The sequence below is a fragment of the Pholcus phalangioides genome, unplaced genomic scaffold (genome assembly GCF_987345545.1).
Source record: "Pholcus phalangioides strain wild (caught in Gottingen) unplaced genomic scaffold, Ppha-v1.0 ptg000009l_1, whole genome shotgun sequence".
In the NCBI taxonomy this organism is placed as follows: Eukaryota; Metazoa; Arthropoda; class Arachnida; order Araneae; family Pholcidae; genus Pholcus; species Pholcus phalangioides.
In genome coordinates, this window is record NW_028301602.1 from 44840228 (window position 1) to 44864451 (window position 24224).

General features: G+C 35.7%; 1 protein-coding gene across 5 annotated transcripts in view; it reads right to left on the bottom strand.

Annotated features, from left to right (window-relative positions):
* Positions 1-24224, bottom strand: part of LOC149083159 (protein kinase C and casein kinase substrate in neurons protein 2-like) — a 52813-nt gene that overhangs the window by 24847 nt on the left and 3742 nt on the right. Inside the window, exon 2 of one of the 5 annotated variants that reach the window (XM_089236314.1) lies at positions 13933-14097. The exons of the other annotated variants lie outside the window; for them this stretch is intronic. The gene's annotated coding sequence lies outside the window, so the exon portion shown is untranslated. The remainder of the gene's footprint in view (positions 1-13932; positions 14098-24224) is intronic. 5 annotated transcript variants of the gene reach the window in all.

Sequence of the window (24224 nt, forward strand, 5' to 3'; positions counted from 1 at the left end):
CAGCAACTTTTAGTAGAAGAAGAGAGAGAGAAAAACTCAGGGTGGGGATTTTCTAGGTAAGAAAGAATGTTTCCCGGTGTGCCCAACGGCACCGAATATACACCAACAACATTCCAGAAATTGCGTCATCCAGAAGAGATGAGAAAGAAGGGGAAAAACAAATCATATGATTTATCAATGGCGAAGAAGAAAGGCTGCAATAAAGGGGCACGAAATAGGGAGAGAGGCTAGGAGAGAAAAAAAAACCAACAAATTCTAAGGGGTTAAACGACGCAGTATATATCCTTTTCACATTGAAAGTAAATCAAGCAAGTAAAATGGTCAGCGTGACAAATCTGAAAGTTACAGGAAAAGTTTTTTTTTTTAAATTTAAAGTTATCCCGAAATAGGCGAGGAATTACGCAATGCGCACTCAGAAATCGAAATGCGAACAAAATACAGTAATCTTGGAAAAGGCATCATAAAAAAGTATGCGTATGGTTTCTATTTTAATAGTTGAACTCGAATACGGCAAATTCGTACTGGAACTATGGAAATAATGCCACAGTGAATAGAATATTCTCTTCCACATTTCTACAAAACGGGGCCTATTTTTTAGCTGATAGAATGACGTTTCCTAAACCAATAAATCATAATTTTATCATAATGAAAGTACCGTTTATCACTTTCTCTAGTGATGTATCAAAATCACGGACGCACACTCCTTGCTAATTTCTTCCACCATTCAGTCAATTCGCCAAAGTCGAACTCCGATAGTCTGTTTGAGTCGAAGTTTTCACTCAGCCCCAGAACTTTTTTTTCTTCCTTCAAGTCGAAGTTTTTGGGAATGAGAGAAATTTTAAAAAATAGCATTTAGGATGTAGAATTTAGTAATAGAGTTTTGAGAGTTAGTAATAGAGAATTTAGCAATAGAATTCAACATTTAGCAACAGAATTTAGCAGATTCATTTGTGTGATGGCAAAAAGTGAATGACTTTCTCACGAAAGAGATAGACAGTCAAAAAGCACTCTGCATTTTTGGACAGAAAATAATCTTGTATACACTTTATTTATAATTTGTTTCATTAATACGAATATCATGTATGCGTCCATTTCTATAATAAATTATGAACGTCTAGTTTATTTCTAAATATCATTTCCCATTCAATAATTAAATATGAATTAAATTAGAGTAAGGTCAATAATATATTGCAGTCCCGATTAAATTAGAGTAACTTATATTTTCGAATTTCATCTCCATATGATAATTTGTTGTCGCACCATGGTCATTTTCTGTACACGAAGGCTAATTTCACCGGGATCTACAATTTATTGCCGATTCCGAACGGCAGCTATCGAGAGGTCGGTGCGCTAACCCCTCGGTGTGGGACTCCCTGGGGTAGCAATCTTATTCTGTGGTAATGTCGCCATTTCTGTTTTACCCCCTTTGGCAGTTTTCTGACAAGGACGAACCGGGTATTGAACTCGCGACACCTCTAAACATCTTTTGGTACTTTAGGCGAGTATCTTATCGACCTGGGCTACCGCGCCCGTTTTTTATCTCCAGTAGTATAACACGTTTTACTAATACGATAAAAGCACTGTTATTTTGATAAATTTTTCTTTTTCCCGCTATGAAATCAGAATTTCCAATAAGTCGAACGAACGATAATTCGAATTTTTTTGTCGGCTGCTGCACATTCGACTAATCAAGATGTGACACTGTAGTTATGAAAATACTCTACACCTGGGAGAATTGGAAATAAAAGGAAAAGCTCAGCTATGAACGCATGAAATGTTCCTATACACCGCCTGCATGATAACGCTAATGATAAATTTCAATTTTCACACAGTAAAATGCAGGAAAATTTGCACACCAGCAAAGCCAGGGTATAAAAAAAATCAATTTTTTTTTATTTAAATAAACTGACTGCTTATAATTGAAACAAATCTCGTTGATCATTAAGAATGAACGTTTTTTCACCTAATCTCTCAAATTGAATTCAACATTAATGAATAAACTTTAATAAACAATAAGAAACTAACAATAAACAAGCAAACTACAAGCAAGAAATAGGAACACCAAAAAACATGTTTATGAAATATGAAAAAAATTGAGCCTGAATTAATTTCATGGATGTACATTTTTCTTGTAGAGAAAAAGTGTTTTTATTCATGAGCCCCCCCCCCCCCCACTTTAAAGTAAATGCCTGGTGGTGGGGACTCGGTATCACATATGGTGCAGGAGTTTTCGATTCAGTCTATGTACAACCGAAGGGTCTTTCAGCATCGCATCAACTCTAAATGAAAAACATTCTATTGCAAAATAGTTTCTTGTGCAATTGGTGGAGTCATTTTATTCTTTCAGAGTTTTAATGAGTTTTGAGCGAAGAAATTTTAATACGAGAAGTAAAAAAAAATCTAAAGTCGACCGGTATTTATGTTAGTAGAAGAACTATCTATTAATATTTTAAATCAAGAATTAGGGGCATGGAATCCAACGCTTTATACAAAAACTAATTCCTCTGCATTTGTCAGGGAAAACGTATTCCTCCATTGTAATGCATTGAAAACACTTGGTGCAGTTATATCTATAAGTTCAACTCCCCATGTTATTCTGAACTTTTTTTCCATGCACGAAATGTAGAAATAATAGCCATCTTTCTGCACTGTATCTAAGAATTAGGTTCAAGTCTATATATATATTTGCCAGATCTTCTATATTTCTTTTAATTAACAACTTTACCACATTTCAATAACATGCATACCACATTAAGTTACTTTTATTTCAATATCATTGAAGTTAAGGAAAAATGAAATTAGTAACAGGCAAGCTGTTGACAAGGATGTACAGAAATATTTTTATTCACGGGACACGTAAGGTTTACGTTGTATCGAAAGACGAAGACATTCTCGAGGAGTTCGGTTTTAACCTTCATGCCGAAGAGTTGTCAGTTTCGCACGTTAACGTAGATTTGTTCTGTATTAACGTAGAATAAAGGAATTTTCCATGTTCGCCGCTCCGTATACACCTCACCGACCGTCATAAATTTAAATTTTATGATTTGAATCAATGATTTTTTTAAAGAAATTAGGCAATTTAAATCGGCGTACCCTGAGCATAGAAAATCACGACGAGCAAATTGTATGAACTCTAAACAGCTGTATAGCCAACTGAAAAAAAAAACGGAAATTTCTATTGAAATATCTGCATGAATATTTAAAAAAATCGATGCGCATGAACGCTTACATGCATGAATAGGTTTGATGGTGATTTAAACTAACACGATTCCCTTCTTTCCTCTGTATTTACATACTTTTGTCATGATCGCCAATATTAAATACTGTAAGCCCAAAGCATAAATAAGATCTTTTTCCCCCCATAAAATCGCAAGAATAAGGCAAGATAATTTGCATCTGAGCACAGGAACAAGATAATATGCCAGTAATAATATTCCGAAGACAGGCTCACATATAACCGTCCACCAAACACACACACTATACGTCTTCTCTGCATACGTTCACGGTTCGATAAGAATATATCCAAGCCCTACCACACATACATACCCTGAAGGAGCCGGCATTTTTTGGAAAATAAAAATGAAAACGAAGTCATTTCAAAAGCACAAAAAAGACATGTTTTCTGATACATGTGTTTTTTTTAATTCCATAGAAATTTTAGCTCGGTGATGAGAGTATTCCTATTAAACGATTGAATGGTTTCCTTAACATGATATGCATCTACTAGTACATAAACGTATGCTCAGGTGTAAAAACTAGCTATAATATTTTCATGTTTGCTTACTTCGTATTAAAACCTAGAAATGTTCCGTGATCCACTTAAGTGATCTCTAAATGACCGCTGGTTACTTGGGAATGTGAAGCGATCTGGAAATATGCAGCGATCAACTTGGGTGATCTGGAAATGTGCCTCACTTAAGTGATTGGTGATCTGTCGTGGGCGACTTGAATGGTTTGGTGATCGATCGCGGGTCGCAATCGAATAATAAATTTTGATATAGCCATATGAAAAATCTTGAAACGAATAACCAGGATCATCTTTTTTTATATGGGAGCTATCTACGTCGGAATGTAATACCATTCTAACCATTGGCCCAGTTAACATCCACAGTGAAGGGGTGTAATGTATGACAATCACTATTCAACCAAAAAATTATTTGGTTCATTTTAAAAAAAATTTAGGTTTGAGGTCGCGGGCCACATCGGATGACTGGTCCGCGGGCCATGGGGGACAGCATGCATGTTTTAAACCAGTTCCCAAAGTGGGTAATATCGTCTCCTGGTCGGCGATAGAAGCTACGGACTTAACATAGGATCCTATGGGTTCACTTGAGTTCGTTACCGTACAACATATGCATCTACTAATATATGTATAAACATGCACTCAGGTATAAAAACTGGCTATAATATTCCCACATCGCACTAAAAACCGTTTGATACAAGGAGAAAAAACTATGAAGATTCCATACTTGCACGGAATATCAATTGACTAACAGCCTTTCAACGAAATTGCGTTAATCCAGAATTATTAAACATGCAATAGGTTAAGGAATGAGGAAGATGAACGAATTTACGGATTTGATGCAAAATTCATGCCAAAAGTACGCAGTAAAAAATAGATACAATTCCTTTCCCATTTCGCTACCTGAAACGATGATGCCAAATGAATATAAATGATAAATGTATATACACTTCGCGATAGCGAGCCAGCTGAGAGAGATAAAGTGAAGGGGTGGGGGGAAGAAAAACTTTTAGATAGGAAAGAGTAAAACTGAATTGACCTTACTCGAGAAATTCCTTAGGGAAGGAAAAAAATGGACAAACAAAAGTTCTTTCAATCCCCATGTTGCATTTGCACTGTGTAATTGTTTTTAGTAGCGTACGAAATGACCGTAACCATTCGCGCATCACGTAGGTGAATGCTTCACCATGTTCTTTCGCAACAGCGGTAATTAAAGTTTTAAAATTCAAGAGCAAAATTTAGGACTTGAACGATAAAAGTAACCCGAGTTGGGCATCCGCCAATAAAAGGCAGCCATAACATCAAATAAAGTTAGTCAATTGTACCGGAAATAGTCATAAGTGTCCATAATTCATTTATCTATGTTCAGACGGCGGGAAGTCATTTGAGAAAAAAAAGTCTAATTTTCTGAGTAAATTTAAGGAAAAATATGCTTCACGAATAAGTTATCGGCCAATTCTTTGAAAAAGACATACTAAAAAAAACGTCAAAGATTATCTAGGTAACGCTATGATGAAAAATAAAATCAATATTGAAACGTATTACAACAATCAAATTGAACACAATTAACATCTGATGTTTTTCAAATTCGAAAATAAATTAATTCTATAAACCCGGAAACGAAAGCACAAAAGATAATCATACCAGCGGAAAAAGTGAATAAAACAAATTACTTTATGCAACCGAAAATCCTCCATAACAAGGTTAGGGGAGAAAATCTACTCAAAAACGGCTAGGAAAACTTAAATAAAGCATGCTTGAAGAAACCAATACACACATCAGTTTTCATCAGTATATTTATTCTACGGACTATGTACGCGAAGGAAAAAATAACATCTGTTAAGAAGTTCAAAAATAATTTCATCATAACAGACAGATAATCCAATCTTAGTACAGTATGTGTTGGAATGTGTAGCAATCAGTCACGCGGGACCAATTCATCACATCTTTATGAAGGTGGAAAATACGAAAGACCAACAAATTCAATAATTCGGTATTCGCACGAAAAGACAGAGGAGCCATAGGCGGAGATAGACTTGGAAGTTTGGTGGGGGGGGGGGGACGATGATGTCAATTCATATATACATTATATCAGTCGACTCCACCTTCGACCCTGGGGGCGGGGCAATGCCCCCCCCCACGCCCTTCGTATCTCCTCCCATGAGAGGAGCGAATAAATATTTGGGGGGGGGGAATACAATATTTCGTCTTCAGAAGCTTAAATTTACAAGGCAATGTCTCGCAAAATCCATAATTCATTCTCGGAAACTGATATTAATGTACCGAGATGTACTGCTGTCTCAAGAGCATCATGGGCCCGGGCAAATGATGTTCAAGAAGTGGAGGGGGGGGGGGCGCTACCTGCCAGTTTATATATACTCTCTTGAAAATCATAGTACTAGATCTCATAAACATCCCGGACAACGCCATCTACTATAGTTAAATGGCGATATATAGGTGATGCTGAAACTACAGGTGGTGTTGCTTCGAGTTTGCCGACGAGTTAAGACGACACTGGATGTAGATGAGATGATACACTTACCGACGTGCCAACTTTTGGAATCCAGAAATCCGGAGATTCTCCAGATGGGGGGTACCCGCCACTCATAGAATCGACCGAAAAAAAAAAAAATTTCGGTTCTCTTCAAATTTTTTTTATCAAATAAAGAAAAAGTTACACCCCCCCCCCCAAGTGCTACATTGCCCCTGAGCAGAATGTAATTCCATTCCATGGCAGTCTTTCCATGCAGAATAGAGAAATCACATCTACATAACGTTCATAAAACATAAGTGTTTCCTTTCGTGGATGCAATCATTGATTGATAATCTTGGGTATATGAACTCTTAAAAGCTTTATATTTAGCTGTATATAGCTTAAAGTTTCATATTTTCTTTCTGAAGACATTTAATCAGAGGAAAAAATTTAAAAAAACGTCAAAATACAAAGCTGCTGACTAAAAAATTTGCGTTTACCGCACGGCTATCAATGGAATGCAATAACGATTATACAGTAATTTCGGTAACCAAGGTCATGCCCCTGATAAATGATTACCGATAAACGCGTCATTGCCAGCTGCTTAAATGTGGTCAAGACATTTTTAAGGCTGTTCGACGGAAATGACCATGGCTGTCCTCTATAGGCGTTTTCCCTAACGACGACGGCAGTCATTGACGTCACGACGTGAAAACTTACGTAAAATATAATTTTCAGCCAAAATCCGGAGAAATTTTAACAAATCCGGAGAGCAAGGGGATGGATGAAAAATCCGGAGTCTCCCGCCTAAATCCGGAGAGTTGGCAGGTATGCACTTACATACCGAGATGTTAACCTGCATTCAAGGTTTAAGCAATTTAAATTTCCAGAGCATTCAATTTAAATATAAATAGGAGACTTATTTTTCCGACGATCACATTATTTTAGTCTGAAATCGGACAAAATATATATATCTACACACACTACGATAAGGTACAAGAAAATAAACAGCAAAATACAGAACATTCGTACGAATGTTAGCAAAAAAGACTCGACACACGTTTTATAATCCACTAAAAATGACGATGAGGGAGATGTGTCTGAGTTTTCAGGAGATATTCTTAAAGAGGCGGAAACAAAACAAAAAACTATTTCATGGATGCGTCACTATTTGTGTAAAAGACTCGGTTTTTAATCAAATGTTTTTTTGTTTACGTGTAATACCGTTCAATCAACAATGCTTCGCTCGATCACACTGATTCAAATGTTATCGAGAAAACAATCTAAAACGAAAAAAAAAAAATTGCAAGATAATCAACTGAATTTCCGCAAACGTTTAAAACTAAATGATTGAAAAAATAATTTCCTATACCATCAAAGATTATTATTGACTGCGTAATCAGATATTCTTCCAAATGTGTATCAATGACATCAAAAGATTTTCCAGAATCGTCAGTGTGAAATGTTTTGTTGGAATTAGTGTTTTGTTTTCTTCAAAATAAAAAGATCTCGATTGCAACAAGCAGATCATATACAACAGTATAAAGCAGATAGAAATGCAAGTAAGATGGAAATATTAACTTCAGATTGCAGGGAGAGAGAGAAGTCCAGCTCCAATAATGTTTCTACAGATACAGGCCAGCACTCCACTCTATTATTGTACATAATTCCTTCACTACAATTTCATTCAACAGGATAACAAGGGATCCCTAAAAAATTTCCTCGATACCTAACAGGTGTATGATCTTCAATTACGTTTCAGCAACTCGACTCTCATCACTAAACAGCAATGAATTTTTATCTTTCTCGATGAAATGTAAAGTCAACAAATTATGACCTTGGACCTTAGTGATGAAAAAAGCTTCCAGAACACAATCGAACAAATTTACAACTATAATAAGCGTTATTAATGCATCCGTGTTTCGTTTATATTATTTTCTCACCAACCGCAACTTGATTGCCGTAACATACGGTTTATAGCTAAAGTATGAGTTTGAACTATTTAGACGTTTGCATAAAGCTTTAAACTACGCTTTTGCCTGAGCAATATTTTCCGGTATGCATAGATATCTTTCGATTCTACCTGCGATATTTTGTTAAAATAAATAATGAAAAAACTTAGGAAATGAGGTGGAAATCGGCAACTTCTAGCAAAGTTCAATTTCATACTACCTTTGTTTTTTGCCAGCGTTATGTTCAACATATTTTTGCACGCACGTATTCGTATACACCGATGCTGAAAGCCCGTCGTTACATTTACACTATATTTTCATCATTGGTACTAAATAAAGTACACAATACCAAACGAAAATAAATTCAGAATAGGCATATACCAGGTTACCATGGCGACTAGAAAGCTGACATAGACACCTAATTTTTTTTAACATGAAAACTGAATTGAAGTCTGAGGACAACAAAAATTACCGTAAATTACGTCAGCGTGCCTGTTGTCATGGACAGGGGTGCCTGCATTGCATATCATTGATTTTTAGGATATTTTCCACCAGAATCGTTCATAAATATAAAACTTCATTCGCTCCTTTACTGCTACAATACGCACTTACAGATGGTGACGGTATTTGTGTAGAAAATATTATGCTTGCACCGTCCACATAAGCAATGCCAGATCGTGATAAAAATCGCAATCACTGTAATAAGAAGTTGAGAGAGAGAAAGCAGCACGGTTTTTTTTCCAGCTGAGCATGTCGTAAATAGACCATTTCTAAAATATCCAACGACCAAGCACGTAGCTTTTACTGCATTCTTTTCAATTTTGTTTCGATCGCAGAAAATTAGCGGCATGGAATCATTCAAACAATTCTGTCTTCATTTATGCCTGGTGGGAATATATAAATTTCCGGAATTTAAATTCTTATTCATGTTAGCAACATATGTATCCTCCTCCCAAAGCATATATTATTCAGATGCTGAAATTTTAATGGGTGGCCATAAAAACAGTTATTGATCATCATGATCAATCCATTGCTTTCCAATAGTATAATTCAAGAATTCGCGAACACTGCGATGGAAAAATGAATTGCATGAGCCAACTTTCTAACATCTCATTCTAGAGTTGTTCAGGGTATCTACCAAATGCTATAACTCAGCTGGTTGTTGAACGATGGTAGCACAAGATTGTAGAAACTGACTCAGAAAAATTGAAAACGACAGCAATTAACACCACTGTGCCGTTCCAGATCTTAATACAAGAGATTAAGGAGGGAGCGGCATGGATATATTTTCTGTGAGGTAACCTGTATATAGTAAACGCTTCAATTTATAAAACAGAAAAATACGTTTCTAAAAAAAAACAACATATAGGCCTAATTCATGAATGGTATTAAGGGAAAATAAAGGATAGTAATGAAAGGAAAGAGAATGGAAAGAAAAGGGGAGTGCTAATGTGAAAGAGGCGGAGAAGGCGGATGAGGAAAATAAAAAGGCTAAAGCGGAAGCGCCCCCCTCTGAAGTTTACCATCAACACAGCTAAGCTCTTAATGAGGAAGGCACTCAACTAAAAAATAGTTACCTTTTTTTTTCTCATTATGACTACACTCGACATGGCTTGGTGGAAAAAAATACAGGGAAAAAATACGTGGACCTACAGTTTATGAAAAAGGAAAACAAAAAAAAAACCGCACAGAAGCGGATGTTGCTTGCTGCATACACAGTCTGGCACGTGGTTACGAATAAATAATAAAATAATAACAAATAAATTGCACGTTAACTTACCACTGAGCACGTGACCTAGCTTATTACCGATTTTGTTCGGCCGGTGCCCGTAGCGATGAGATGAAGGTTACGAACACGCGACAAGATAGAAAACGTCTCACCTTTGAAGGGTTCACTAATTGAGCAGGAAATTATGCAAACAAGACAGACAATAATGAATAAGACATCGGCCTTCGACAAAAGGTGTTTATACGCGCGTCAAATTGATTACGCGCGGTTGATTACAATATAAAATTGCGCTCCTATTGTTATAACGACTTTAGAAGCCACTCTGCATCAGCGATTTCGCTCAACTTTTGAAATAGAATTTTTAAAACGTTGATGCATTTATGTTTTTATTATTACCGAAGAAAACTAGTCATTCGAGATAAAAGATCTAGACGCGGGAAAGAACCTCACGGCACGACAACTAGCGATACACAAGCCAAGCTACTGATGAAAGAGAGATGCTACATCAGGTGCCCTTGAGGCAAATACCTAGAAGAGATTGAGGCCGAGAGGAACCAAAAAGATCATATACCTGTTCATATACCCGTATATATTAATACGGTGAAACACTTGTTTTGACGTACCATATTTTTTGGGTGTGACACGATACGAAGTCAATGATTTATTTAAGATGTTTGAAGCCTCCAGATAGTTTTCTATTTGCATAAAAAATTTGAAAGCTTCATCATTTATCTTTCTAACTTTAAAAATGGAAAATTAAATTAGAGTGAAGCAATTGCTACAACGATATTCGATATAACGGTAAATCCATCTACAGCGATACTCGTGGCGAATAAATACTTTTAAGCGCGTTTTCTGATGGTACTAACGCAGATTTAGAAAAGAGATGCTAACAACAGCATATATTTGGTAACAGGTGATGGCAATGTTGCCTCTTGATATAACGATAATCCCTCCACAACGATATTTTTTCTTGGTCCGAAGAATATCGTTATATCGAGGTTTCAGTGTATCTACCAAAATCACTAATGACGACCTTAAAGAGAGAGGTTAAAAGTTATTCATATCCAGCTATTTTTGGGTGGCAGCAACCAATTTCGAATGTTTTTCCAACGAAAAATTAATGCCAATAGCTATTTCAATTCGCAATAACATATGGGTTATTTTTTTTAATTCACACTAATAGAGCGAACTAGTGTACCGTAAAAAAAAAAATTATTTTAATTTTCCATTAAGTATTATTACGTGTGTATTAAAGTCAAACAATTTGTTAATAGGTTATAATATATATATTATAACATATTAACAAATATATATATATTAATAATTATATAGGCCTATATTACATTTATGATTAAATCGGACGATAATAGGAATCAACTTTATTGAACAATTGACTACATTCTAAAGCAGCTATTTATTGGAAAACTAGGCTAATTTAAACTTCATTTCATGCATAATATAACATGCTACATTTATAAATCGCACTGCAATATGGCTATTTTTTACTCACATCAATAAAAATCTACAACAGAAACCGACAAAATAAATAATCTTTTGTTCTTCTTTCTAAAGATTAAGATTTTTCTTGCAAGTTTTTACAAGGCGTGGTAATAATCCTCAATTTAACGTTATCTCATTCAGATTACCAACGTCATCTTTACTATTAGATGATGCGGCATTTTCTATAAGATTTTATGGCTTTTTTATTTCAGGTATATGACTGTTCACGTTACTTATGTTGAGGAGACAGCACTGCAGAAATTCAATCAATGTAGTAGTTTTGTTTTTTGCAGATTCTCTTTCTCATTTTATATGTCCTTATTTCCCTCCAAGTTGTCTTGAAACGGTTTACTCAAAAGGGAAACTGAGGCTTTTAGATATATTATCGGGAGTAAAACCTCCCAACAACGGCCACTCACGGGACCGTGAAAATGTGGCCGTTATTGGGAATGTGTGTGTGGCAGTTTTATTTCTGAAAAAAAATCTAAATATTTGCAATCTGTGTAAAATGATAATTCGTTCTGTAATTGATTACTATAATCATATAATTGTTAAATATTATAATGCATGATTATATTGGATACTGTAATATTATAACTGATTAATCGACAGGGCCGCAACTAGTAGGGATCAGGCAGGTCTGATGACCCGCGCGTCGAGAGGGAGGACCAGAGAGGGCGCAAATTTCGCTTTGAGCTCCGCTACAACATTACAAGGTGGCGCAAAAATGTGTGCTGGCTCAGGCTGACAAGCATCTAGTTGTGGCCCTGTTAACCGATCTATATCGCCATTTTAGTATCCTAAAACTTAAGGCTTGCAGAAATTCAATGTTGAGGCAAACTATAGCAGAAACGACTTAGCGAGAAAAATGGATATGTACCAAGGCGGTAAACCAACAGCTACTCAAATATTCTCATGCACGATCAACTAAACCAGTGGTTCTTAACCAGAGCTGCGGGAGAGCATTTTTGGGGGTGTGAGATGGGGAAAAAAAATTAACAGGAAATTGAAGTGATGGTAAAAATTAAATTTTTCGATTCTTATAAAAAAAATATTAATCGTACCAATGTTTTGACACCTCATCTCTTCGGCCTTCACTTGCAGATATATATCACGCGAAATTTGCTTTGTAAAAGTTTCTTTTTCGATTAGCGATTGTAATTGTTTAGAAGAAATGCCCCATTAAACCTAAACTTTTTCGTGTATGCTTATTTGATACTGCCGTTAACATGACTCACGAAAAATGTCAAAAAAAATTATTCAAGTGTGTGCATTAATTTATAGTTGTTGCAGTTGGAATCAATACGTGAAGAATCGCTGAATCTTATTTTCCAAATCACAAAAAATGTTAAAAAATAGTAACTTTTTGTAGTTTCCATCTGAATTTTTTTCAAAAATAATAATAAATAAAGCCAAAATTAAATATTAGCCACAGCCGAAAAGGGACATTAAATAATAATTAATAATTAAAAGAATCCAAAGAAATTAATTAATGCAATTAATTACAGGAAATAATTGAATTTTCTAACAGATAAAAAACGCATTATCCAAGGGGATGCGAGAGGGGGGGAAAGGTTAAAAGGGCCATTGAACTAGAACTAGACCATACATGCTCAACCCGTGACATGCGAGCCAAATGTGGCCCTAGGAGTCATCTGATGTGACCCGCGATCTCAAATCTTGTTTGTAAGAATGAATTAAGCGGCACATTCTCAGATTACTTAGAGACCCGCAGCATATTTACAAATCGCTTAATTGAGCTGAGGCACTTTTCCAGATCACTTAAGTGACTCACAGCACATTCCCTCTTCAATTAAATGGCCGCAGCAGATTTTCAGCTGATCTGAATGATCTTTAAATGCACCACTGGTCACTTAATTGGCCCGTGGTACAACTATAGATCGCTTAAGTGGCCTTTTTCTCTCTCCAATGTCTTCAATATGCCCATCTAGCATTTGTACCCAGGAGAAAAGAAAGTATACATTTTCCCCATAGAGTTCGGGGGAAAAAAGAAACTCCTTCGAAAACCAAGCTTGAGTTATTTTTCTCATAGCGATATGAGGCTTATTTAGTATAGGTTCCAGCAAAATATGTCTGTTGTTCAGAGGTGGTCGCCAGAGGAAGTTTTACTGCGAAGTGGTAGTTCCAGGCAACGTATAAGCAACAGATTAAATGACTACGTTTAAAACGTCATTTTAGAAAATATCGATTTTGATATTTTTTTTTTTATTATTATATAAAAAAGCCCCATTTTTGCGATTCCAAAATAGGCCTTGTTTTGTACACATGATGCTTAGAACCGAAGTTACGTCCACTTTAGTATTGCACTTTTTACAGAATATTTTGACATTTTACTTGAGTTAGAAACATAATTTCTAAAAACATATTGATTGTATCACTACATAATTATAATATGATATTGTCATATATTGTTAAGGTTATGAACTAAAATCGTAGGTCTACCACACGTATTTGTCTGATTAGTGTTTTATGCACGATATTTTAAATGAAATTTCAAAAAATTCACACGTACATCAACAGATTTTGGTGTTATTTATGAGCACACCATTCAATCCTTTAAATGTTGGTTCATAGTCTGCACCATCACTAACTGAATGAATGAACGCCAGAACTTTGCCACTGGACCTATCCCGTTGCCGAGATCTTTTCCAGCCCAGCTTCATGGAAGTCTGGAACACTTTATTTTGTGTCAAAAAAGAAAACAAAATAAAGGGGGAAAAAAGAACAAACAAAATTTTTTACAAAATATTCGAATATTGCATGAATTTTGCTTAAAATTTGACATAAAATTTGACATAAAAATGACTTTATCGTAGAAAGTGATATTAATTAATTAGTCCAAAATTTATTTTTATTTGTTTTCACCATTTCGAGATTTTGAGACACTTTCTATCAAAAAGGGTTATTAAAGAACACTCCAGTACCATCTTATAGACAAATGTTAAGTAGGGTAGTCGGATACCTAAAGTCGTTCAAATGTTGAGCATTTTAAAAAAAATTGGAACTTATGATGACATTACTCTCTCAATACTTGATAAAAATCAAATAAATAATGGAACATCGTTTATGACAAAGCAAATGTTTGAAAAATATAACCGGCTTGTGCTGCAAATTTAACAAAATTTCGCTGTACAATGAAAATAATGAATGATAAAAAGAAAAAAATATTTTGTTTTACGTGGTGAGAGGGTGTTTCCTAACTCCTCCAGGGAAATCATCGTTTATAGTGTTGAAGGCGAAGTGGGCTCGCTCTATCTCCAGATAAAAATAGCCCTTTCGTATTGATCTGTGTTCGCACATCGTGAAACTTTATTTCCTCTCTCCCCCACTCTCACGCACCAGCTTTCTATCAGGCGCCACTTGAATATTCGTGTAAGACCTAATCAATTCCTCTGGGACAAACAACTCTCTGCAATGGGAAAACTCCCGAGGCTCCAAGACTGAGAAACGTTATTTGCTACTACGTGTACCTATTAAACGTAGTGACAGCAAATCTTTTCGGAATTGTGCTTTGCTACTAATCGAAACTATGCAGCACAGTAATACTGTATCATGATAATGACGACTAGTAACAAAATAACTTTTATTTCGTTTGAAAATTAAAATATATCTTAGCAAAGATATTTGGAACACAAAACTGATTCATGAAATAAAACTCTCGGCCAATGCAAATGTTCCCGCAAACGTGACACTAAAGCTGTATCAAGCTCTTTAATACAGCTTTGCGTGACACCTTCATGATGACACTTCTTTTAAAGGAGACCGTGCATAAGTCAGTGTATTGTGTACCTGGTCACTATTTCGACTACAAAAACTAGTATTGGCCAGGACTTGCCAAATTGAAGAACAATTCAGGCACCAGCCAAATTTCTAAAGAACCAAAAGTTGTTTTTGCTCGATAAAGATGATCCTAAATAATGTTTTCTTCAACTAATCCTGGATTTGATATTCCTTTCGCATGTTAAAAAACGAACTGTCCAATTTAGCGATCACTCTTGAGAACTTTTGGCGCCAATACCGATTTCCTAATCATCATGGTGACTTGGTGCCTGGGATTTCTCACAATCCCTTGTATTGGCACATAAAACTTTTTATTTGATTATTAAATTGGATTATACTGCAGCTGTTCCATTTGTTTTCATCTGTTGCAGCTGGCTGGGCCTAAATCCATTGTGGATTTTTTGTTTGCAGCAGGGCTTGATTGGCCAACCTGCAGTGTTCCAATGAAGTTGTCCCCGCCCCACCTGTAATATTAGCCCGAGCCAACAAAGAAAGACGCGTGTTCCAGGACCTGGCCTGGCCACGGCAGAGGCTCACCTGAGCCAACAAGCCAATGAGGGAAATTGTGATCCAGGACCTGGCCACGGCGGAGGGCTCATCCGAGCCAACAAGAAAAGACACGTAGTCCAGGACCATGCCACGGCGGAGGCTCACCCAAGCCAACGAGGGAAAACGTGGTTCAGGACCTGGCGCTTGGCCACTGAGAAAAACAAAGGGCTCAAGCTCAATAAAGCTAAAAACGACATCAGAAGAGCACATCGGAATATATTGTATAATAGAAATATTTAAATCTGTATACACTTTTTTTTAATGTGTTTTTATATTCAATGTTCATGTATTTTATATTTTTATATGCATAATAAAGCACCCGACATCGCCCAGCCCCCTCATCCGGGGCAATGGCTAAAATTGACAATGGTCGATAGAGCCTGGGCGGTGCACGGAATGGAATGAAATGATTATTAAATTGGAATTAGCGAGCAACACAAAATTTTCGGAATCTACGCAGAGGCGTACAAGAGGGTAGGGGCACATAGACAAAAAAACATTAAAATATCGAAAGAAAATGACTATTTTAATAAAACTTTATTAATTTAAATGCTTTTTGAAAGTTAGTAACTGAAATTTCTCAAAGAAATTCCTTGTGTCCTACCACCCACGAAATCTTTTGTGTCTACTTCAAATGTCGATCCTACGTACGCCTATGAATTTATATCAGCTAACACCAACTGCGTGAGAAGTTAAGAAATTTGGCTAGAGGCAATTTTTATTTTTCTTTCGATTTGCTCTGCATTGCCTTATACACATAAGCTCTGTACATGACATATGCATGTTATACACTGTCTGACAAAAATAAAAGTCGCACACTCTTCATTTCTTCAATAGGAATTTATTTTGTGATGACGTTAATTTTATGGGACCGTGCTGTCAGCCCTTTTTACAACTCTAGTCTAACTTCTCTGAGCCAATATTATCGGGATCCAAAGTGCAGAAAATTAATCCATTTTCCTAATTGTGCATAATATTGTGGAATAGTTTACTTATATATTTACCTACCATACGCTACTCTATTGCAAAATAATGCAAAAACATTTTGTTTTACCGAAACAGTTAGATTTCCTTTTTACCAGCACTTCCAAATTTCTACTACAAACACAGTTTCTATGTATGTTTTACAAACAAGCAGAAAAAATAATTAGAAAAATTAGTATCCACTAACGAAATGCTTTACGTTGTGCTTTAACCTTTTGATTAAAAATAAGCATTTATTTAACCCTTCAAGTGGCACAGCAGAAATCACTAAACCCCCTGTAAAATGTCTCATCTTTTTTAAATAACGTAGGCTTCCTTCTGATTTTCAGCAGGTGGAAACTAACGGTTATAAGAAAAGTGTTTTTTCGAAAATTTTTTTTACAAAATATCAGGGCTTATCAATGTTAAAATAAGGGGCTTTTAAGAAGACAGGAGCAGCCAGTTAATGCTGTTCAAAAGGTTAAGCCAGGGGTCTTCAACTTTTTAAACCAACATGCGACATTAAAAATTTCAATGGAGCCCACAGGCTATCTAATTATGTTATATAAACTATGCATATTAATTACCTTCATCTATATTAGTAAATTTTCAAATTGACTGGCAGACCATGCATTGAAGATTCTTAATTTGACCTCTCCTCCCGCACAGGCTTTCGGCAACAAATATGGATTTGGTGGTAAAACTTTAAAAAACTGGTTTCCTTGTCTGCATGTTAAAAATCGAAGAGGGAAAAATTAATGTATTACATTTCACTTTTGCCCCCACCCTCTCCTATCTGTTCTTTTATATTGGGAGGGGGGGTCACTAAGCAGGAGTGTATAGAAAGGGAACAACTTCCATTCATAGAGTAACAATGAAACTTCACAATGATGAGGAAAGTGGTAAAAAACGGAGTTAAAATGAATTTCTTCCATTTGTATTTGAACAAGATAACTCCCCTTAAGGATCAGGGACGAGATAAGTGGTTTTAATCACTAAAAGTGTGTGCTATCTACTATAAACTTATTTTTTCCTAGAAATAATGAATGAAAATAACACAAGACTAGAAAAAAAATTGACTTTAACCAGTCTATCCTCATATCTAAGGTATCAGAAATCACTTTGACAAAATGACAGAAAAGTGTCAAATACATGAACAAATGGGTTCCGATATTCAATATTTCTACAGGCCTCAAAGATACCAGAAACTAGATGCCAAAAAACATAACTGGAAACACAAAATGAGGTATTCCGCTCAAGTTCATCACCATCTAAGGTCCTATGAGGGTCCCTTGCAGTTCATAAGAGAATACAGGTTCCTCGAGCGGGGGGTGGTAAATGCACACCACCCACCTATACTAATTCAATTTTTTACTGAATGAGGTGATTGCCACCCTCCACCATCCCCCAGTATTGGCATATGCTCTAAGGTTGCAGTGGACTCTGCATCAATTTTCTACGACAAGTCGTATGTTGAGGTGGACTCCACATTTTATATTCAAGTTCTTTTTAGTAGGATAGGAATGACAGGTTTGGTAATGGAAAACTGGTTCAATAACAAACAAGATATATAGGCTAAAAGATTTGCTAGAGCATTTTTGAAAAACCTTCGGACCGCAAAGGGTTAATGAATTTTTGTTTGAAAAAAAAATCTGGTGCTTTTGTTTTTTTATAATATAACCGGGGGGGGGGGGGGAAAAACACACATAGAATGGAGTGTACATGCAGGACTTGACAAATCTGGAAAAAATTAAGGCACCAGAAAAATTCCATAAGTGCCAAGCATTTTATTTTCAACAAAATCAATTTAAAATAGTGTATCTTTGACTTTTGCAGGACTTAGGGACCCCTTTCCATACTAGCAGAAAAGCTGATATAATTTCTGATAATTTTGTGCCGGCTTCAGACTTTAATTCAGTTATCATACATTAAGAAAATTAGGCGCCATCAATTTTTTAGTCACCATGGTGACCTGGCGCTGGATGGTATTTGTCAAGCCCTGTGTAAATGTATTCTAGTATCGCTAATATGACAGCCATGAAAATATAATAGCACCAAAATGTGAATATTATATAAATGCATTAGGATTTTTATAATAGGTTAAAAGATGGATGTAATTGGTTGAAACAGTGAAACCTCTTGGTCCATTGGACTATATTAAAAGAAAAAAAAACCATTATGAGCCACAGTTTTTTCACTTTCAAGCCAAACTTAGCATTCTATTCCAATAGAAACAAGTTGTTAAAGTCAATTTCTTCCCAGTGCAGAGGAGATTTTGCTGTGGTATACTGTGAAGGCGTCATTTATTGGTGGTCACCTCGGGTTTGAGGGGTGAAGATACAGAGTGGGCGAGAAATCCAATGCATTTAGAAAATTTATTTTAAAAAATCAACCAATTAGTGTAAAGAAATGCAATTTGCATGCATTAAAAGACCCATCAGGGACATTTTTTTCTTTTTTTTTTGATAAATTTTAAAAAAAAAGTTAAAAATCTCATTCACTGATGGAGCTGCATCATAAAAACATGGCACAACACATAATAATAGGCATGAATAATGCAGATGCAGTGCATTAGATTTTCAAACCTTAACACTCTGCGATCTGCGAATTTCTCTGATGGGAGTACTAACTAGTCAAGAGAAAATTTAGCTTTTCTGAGTTATTTCTCCCTAAGTGTTGCTGCTATCTAGCGGGAAAAATATGTAGTCAAGTATTTTATAACAGAAAAGCATTGCACTGTATTTTTTTATTTTTACAAAAAAATTCTTTTGTTTGATGAACCCTCAAAATTTCTCACAAATACTAAGAAATTTCCCACTTAGACAAATTTTGGCTAATTTTTCCCATGAATATGGGAAATTTTCCACAAGTTACCATCACTGCTCCCCAGGGGATCATGCCGCAAGGCTGGCAGCACCGACTTCTAAGCAGGGTTTAAGCTGGATAAAAAATTCCTTTTGCAAAAAATCGAAAATGGAGAGGGGAAAGCTTTAGCAAAATGCTACAAAGCTAATGTAATGATTGATAGTTGGATTTCTACTTGTTTCATACCTCCTGTACGCATTTTTGCAAAAGTGGCTACTACTTCTTCTGCATTCTATGATTTTCTTTCGCATTTTGTGAAAAATGCGACCGTAACTTAAACCCTGCTTCTAAGACAACTTGGGAATGCCACCACTGTGGCAGCATCGACTGCAAAGGGTTAACAGATAAATTTTCAAATTTTACTTTTTTTAGCATCCAGAACAGACCTGTCATTTCAACATTTTTCTGGGGAAGGGGGCAAAGGACATGTACTTAATATATGTATCACCTTGTTTGCCCCCATTTCTATTGCATTTTTTAAATTTTTGAAAAAGAAATGGGGGGGGGGGATCCCCCAAAATGGCAGGCCTGATCCAGAAATGTAGCTGCTAAAACACAATGGAATACATAATTTGGAAATACGGAAACTCTTCTACAATCAATGTTAGAAGTACAAATGGGACAAATATTTGGTATTCAACCTTTTGCCAAATATTCAATTCGGCTAAATAATTCTTAGGTATTCAGCCAAATATTTGTGTAAATCTAAGTACATCAAACTAATTAAAAAAATTAATTTAATTGGAATTTTTCCATAAATTAAAAATCTACTGATTACATTTTGTTGTATAGCATATATCCCTTTCTGTTGAAAGAGGTTATGTCACAATGAATTTCTAGGATAAGAACATGAAACTGAAAATAGAATCCAACTGCAATAAGGTGGAAATGGACATAAATTACAAAAGTTCACTAAATGAAGGATGTACCTAGACAAGATACATATTGAGCTACTGCAAGAGGCAAATGGGACAAAGAACATCTAAAGAAGAAAAATGTGAAAATAAATCTTATGATTTACTAGATGAGAGTAAATAAATGACATTTTCTTTTAATTAGATGTAGAATTATAACAAATGTTAAAAAAATAGATTATGTAAGTTATATTAAAATACATCATTAAATTTGTTTGTCAGTATCATGGCAATAAAAATCTTTCAATTACCATTTTTTTAATATTTAAATAAATTACAATAATTATATATAAATTCAATATCAATATTTTAAAATTACTAGTAATTTTATTTCCAATTAAAAGCACCAATTTTATTTATAATTGTGATGAATTTTAAGAAAACTGATATTCTGCCAAATCACTATTCGTCTCATCTCTAGTGAGCAAATACGTCTTACAGAGGGGTAAAGGGTGCTAATACAAGTTACAAAGGGGTGCTTTGATGTGATAGTTTTATGAAACACAAATGATAATAAAGAATAACTACACACTGTTTGTGCTACACTTATATGCCATGACAGTTTCTTTTACATACATTACCCCCCACCCCCGCCCCAAAGCAGAACATGCCGAAATGTGCGACGTACGTCACAGAACAACCAGTGCTGTTGCAGAACAATCTGGAAGAATTTTATGAAAAGTGTAGAAAAACGCTATTATGTATATGCAAATTTTTACAGCAGAACATTTTAAGTCAGCCGAGGGCTCGTTGCAGAACACCACCAAAATATTCTGCTTTGGGGCATCACCCTCTGAGAGCATAGGCATAAAGCTATTAAAAATATTGGGAAGTTTCAGAATTATACATATATGTGAAGGTTGATTATAATTAAAGTTTAAAACTGCTTATCCGAATACAGCAAAATTTTAGGCAATAGGAGAGAGATTTGTGAAATAAAAAAAGAGATACAGTTAAACCTCCTCTAACGGCCACCTAAGAAAAATGGCCACATTTTGTTGGAACCGAATGCATCCCATCGACTTAAAGTTACAAGAAACCTCTGAACAACAATTTCCGAATAACAGCTACTTTGGACAAGGAGTTGGACAAGGAGTTTGGGGGGGGGGGGAATGCACATCGCTATGAGAAAAATAATTTTCAAGCTGATTATGAAGGAAGTTATCCCACTCCCCCAACTTTATGGAGGGGGAAGATTATGCATGCTTTCTTTCCTTGAGTACAAATACTAGATAGGTATAATGAAGGCAGTGGAGAGGAAAAAATCTTGAGATAATAACTAGGGGATATGCAAGTTAACGGCACTCCCTATTCCAAGGGATGGTTCTGTTCACAAGAAATAGTGCTCGCAAATACGAATAGAAATGTAAATGGTATTAATTTTTTGACAGGGATGTGTCTATTTTTTTAAACAAGAATGTATGTCAGCGCCTATGTCTTCAGCTACTGGATTGGACTCAGGAACGCCCTGGAAAGGTCTAGTTCACAGTTCCCAAACTTTTTGCTCCATTGTGCCCCTTCTTCAACATTTCTTTTGTTCTCACCACCCCCCAAACTCAAGCCAACCCATACTAAACCCATAGCTTCTACCGCCCCCGGGGGCGATATTGCCCACTTTGGGAAACACTGGTCTAGTTGAAGGTCCAATGTAAACTAAGAACTGTTTGGGGTTGCTGGTACACTCTGTCTTGGTCCATATCAGTTTTTCTCACTTGTGTTCTGAGCACTGCAAGCCTGAATCATAATAGTGCTGTAGATTGATTAATTAAAATGTGCCAAAAGACAATAGATTATTTTTGTGGACCTAATGGAAGGACACCTTAGTCCCTTGGGGTCACTGTTCCTAATTTTTTTTGTATTCATATGTTTTTTTTTTTGTTTTTTTTTGTCTTTTGTATCAAATTGTACTTGTAGTTTCATTGTCAAAAAAAAAAAAAAAAAATTATAATATTATCAAAGTCAAAACATAATCATGTTTTAATATAATCAATTATATAACTATCGTAATCAGTTACAGCATGTATTGTCATTTCACATGCTATGTATGTGCACACACACACATCACAAATTTTAGTTTTTCTTTTCCAGAAATAAAATTACCTCTCCCAATAACAGCCACCTTTCAATAGTAGCTACATTTTCATGGTCCCATTATTGGCTGTGTTGGGAGATTTTACTGTATCAATTTTCGACCACCAGGTGGAAAAAATGGACCTTTTTAATTGTATTTTACCTTTCTTATGGTCCATATAGCGTATATACTGTACCAAGTTTCAATGGAATATGTAGCACATGTTCTGGTAGGTATAGGTCTGAGTAGTTTCAATATACTGACACTGCTCAGACCAATGTAGCACAAGTCAGTATATTGACACTAGTCCGGCCTATGTAGTGCCTGTTCTTGAGGATGTATTCCATTGAAATTGGTATATACGTTATAACGTACGGAACTTATACGGGAACTTTAATTATAATCACCCTGTATGCTATATACTTGTGTAGAATTATTGGGCGGGGGCCTCAAATCTAATATTTCCATAGGTTATTATGGAGATTTTGGCAAATGTTGAGGGGGGAATATTGGGTCCATGATACAAGTTTACGCTTATGTCTGAAAGAGAAGATTCTAATTATACTTTTAGCTGCAAACCTCACTTTTTTTTATATCAATTGGTTAATTTTTTTATTAATTTTTAAATGTATCATGGACTTCTCACCCACAATATTTTGCCGTCTGAAAAATACTGATCCTTCATCTATCCTTCAACTTGAAGGTGAGAAATCAGCATTTAGGTAATTATGTTTGTAAATAAAAGAAACAGGCCTGTGAGCAATGCTGCTCTGCAATTGTGTGGGCATTGTGATTAACTCCACCAGATCACAAATTTGATGCCCACAGATGACACAGCGGTAAATGATTGAAGCTGGTTTTCTGTAGTAATCCAAATTCGAAGATCGAATGCCAGTAAATCCTGGCACAACACCAGAACCAACTACTACTAAACCAAACATGCACCTCGTCCATATTCCTCTGCAGAAATTCTAACAAATTGGTACATGTTGGAATATATGTGTATGTATAGTGAACCTTCGTGAAGTTTGTTTCTGTGTAATGCTTGTTATGTGTAGTGCTGCCATCTGCAATCAAATTTTTATTAACTGTGAGTTTTTTCTCAACTCATAGTGAGTGAAGTGTAATGAATGAATAATTGTAACGTTGTAGGCCTGCTGCTCTCTGCTGCGAGATTTTTTAACGGGGAGATCGGCTCACGTTCGTACCTTGAAGTTGGGAACTGCAGAATCTGTTCAGCCAACCACCACTGCGGTGATGACGGGGTTTGAACCCGGATCCTTGCAATGCGAGTCCGTTACTATGACCACTAGACCACCACAGTGGCCACCAGAATCAACTGCCCAAAAAAGTGATATAGCCGGTAAAATACATAACATCTATATTTTTTGTCATAATTATCATAATATAATTAATATACAGTACAGCATTGATTATATGAAACAATTGGAGGAACAGGGGGCATTCGGATAACCGATCATTCAAAAAAATTGCACCAATGTCATAGGAGCAATATGAAACAAAGAAACAGCATTATTAAACACAAAACTATATATATTTTGTATCACATGTCTTACAAATAGCACAGAGTTTGACAAGTTCAAAATGGCCACTGAAGTAGGTCTACAGTTTAGGAAAAGTCCAAAATTTTCTTTTACTTCA